Source organism: Palaemon carinicauda, chromosome 2, assembly GCF_036898095.1.
Source record: "Palaemon carinicauda isolate YSFRI2023 chromosome 2, ASM3689809v2, whole genome shotgun sequence".
Lineage (NCBI taxonomy): Eukaryota > Metazoa > Arthropoda > Malacostraca > Decapoda > Palaemonidae > Palaemon > Palaemon carinicauda.
Genome location: NC_090726.1, coordinates 111,223,962 through 111,226,461, shown reverse-complemented (window position 1 = coordinate 111,226,461; position 2,500 = coordinate 111,223,962). Strand labels below are relative to the sequence as shown.

Genomic DNA, 2,500 nt, shown 5'->3' with positions numbered 1-2,500 from the left:
TAACCACCAAGTTGTCTGGTAAGCGCCGAGTTCACTCCTCTTTGAGAACCAACATCTAATCCAACATTCACCTAACACTACTGTAAGCATTGTGTCTCGTGTATAATATAAGAACCCAGTGATCCTTCAGAGATCTGACTTTACGGCCATTTGCAAACCCTTCCTGTGTATTATTCCTCAACTTTAATAATTGCACCATGGTATAAAACTAGTTACGTGAAAAAGAAAAGGAAAAATATTTTGTGGTATCGGGCCCCTTCAAAAAGTCGGCATACAATGCCAGTGGAAATGGCATGACAGTTCTAGAGTCTACATTTACAAACGTACGTATGTATAGAGTACATACACAGACAGCATGAGTGGCTTACATGACCGACCAACCACTAGCTGTTGGTGGAGTGAGGCTGCCACCAACTCCTCCTCCTCCTCCTTCAACACCGCCAACACCACCACCGACCAAGGTCGGATTAGTCAAGGCGTGGGTTTTTCCTTCCAACGGCAACTCTCCAATACACGCACTTCTGTCACTGACATATTAGGTTGAAAATTCCATGCCACCCTCTCTCTCTCTCACTTGGGTTACTATCACTTTGTTCTAAAGCTCGCATTGCCTCGATTACCAGGCGAGAGAACCACATGAAGTCGACATTGTACGTCTTCCTGAGGCTAAAATTTCTTTTATAATCACTTATTTTTTTCTGATATAAGCACAATGAGGCGTGATTACCTTTAATGGCACTGACGACAATTACAAAACTGCTCTTGTACAGCTTTCAACTCTTCACTATTTCACTACGTTTTCGTTCACTAATAACAATATTTCACTTACATGTTTACCTTGGATTTTTTTATTTAAAGCACACTATCAACACTGGTTTCAAGGTAGCTAGATAATTTGACATTTACATCTATCTTTTTTAATATCACTTTAAACGTCACATTTGTGAGTCGGCCATGGTAAAATTTTCTTCCTCTCTCTTTTCCACAAGTATACAGCAAACTTCGGAGATGACATAATAATCCTTAGGACGCCGTTGCATAGGGTCGAATTTGGTAAACAGTAAATCCGGTAAACTGGCATAGTAAGTCAACAGCTTATCACGTGAACAGCTGGTCTCTTCGTAGAAATGACCCAGTTAGTAAATAGAATAACAATTTTAACTAAAAGACGGTAACAATTTTGCAACATTTGACTGATCATTAGCTACCCGTTAAACTAAAGTACCAATATGAACAAATACAAAATAACATTAAAGAACACTACAAATTCCCCCCCCCCTTCTAAAAAAAATTAAAGCCCCAAACCAAGGTTTTACAAATAATGGTGAATGTAAAACAAGTGACATTTTCTATTGTCCATAAATATTTTTCCCATTTCAAGATTCGGAACGTAAGAACTGCGTCACAGGACAAATGAAGGTCACTATCACCAGATATTCTCTCCAACCGCATCCCCCAAAACCTTCATGAACCCCCAAAATAAAACCCCTTTAACTCACAGAAACCCGGTTTAACTGCCCTCGTCAACAGATACGATTACCTGTCCTTTTAAAGTTATGCATTTATCAAACTAAATAACCAGGTGACTTATCTGATGTGGCAAACTTTAAATAAAAGATTTTAGTTGGAACCCTCTAATCTCAAAAGGCATCTATAAGAAAGAAAAAGAATAAGGAAACAGATTATTTACTTGTAAAAATGAAAGTTTATTTATAAGGGAAGCATCATCATACTAGGTGGTGGTAGAAGCGGAATATAACTCGGGACTGGTGGAAGCAAGGCCCCGTCGTGCACACACCGCCTCCATTTCCCCCCACCACCAATGAGGAGGATCACCCAGCCCCGGGACCCCTTCATCAAATCGAAAGGCCACCTCAAATCGAGGTCCATGGCGGCAGCATTGAGGGGCAAAGGAGGGCCAGCGGGGGAGGGAAAGGAGAAAACTACGGCGGCGGCAGCATGGTGGCCCATATCCAGGAGGGGAGACTAACATTCCCCCCTTCCCCTCCACCAGCAACGCGCTACTTGCCGGAGGCAAGAGGAATGGCTTCGCACACTCCCCCATCGGCAAGGCGGTATCTTTACCTGCCAACGGAGACCTGGCGCTACAACCAGACCTCAGCCTTCTCCATCCCGAGACGCAGCCCTTCGTCAGACGGGCCTGCTAGACAACAGAACCCGATACTGCCAGAGGAACTAGGCACGGGAGGAGAACTCGAACCAACCAACCGACTGACTCTCACTCCAACCCTACAGCAGCAGTAGAAGCAGAAGCTTCCTGGGTGTTTTGGCAGAGGTTGATAAAACCTTCTGCTGTGGAGGAGAGTCCGGTCGATCGGCCGAGCCACGACAAACTGAGGCTCCAGATCGAGGTTTATATACTCTTATGGTCGGTGGAGAAACCCCCCTAAACTCGACAATGCTATCTCCCCTCCAGCCACGTCATCTGTATTCGTAAGGGCTAGATTCAGAGGGCACCGAGGCATCAACTCGCTCTTAG

At 44.2% G+C, this 2,500-nt stretch overlaps 1 protein-coding gene across 2 annotated transcripts in view; it reads right to left on the bottom strand.

The window, feature by feature from the left end:
- The window catches only part of LOC137626417 (RNA polymerase II elongation factor ELL-like), a 75,784-nt gene extending 73,418 nt beyond the window's left edge, over positions 1–2,366 (bottom strand). The window contains exon 1 of one of the 2 annotated variants that reach the window (XM_068357425.1): positions 1,691–2,366. The gene's annotated coding sequence lies outside the window, so the exon portion shown is untranslated. The other variant, XM_068357426.1, reaches the window with a different exon arrangement.
- Between the last annotated feature and the right edge of the window lie 134 nt (positions 2,367–2,500).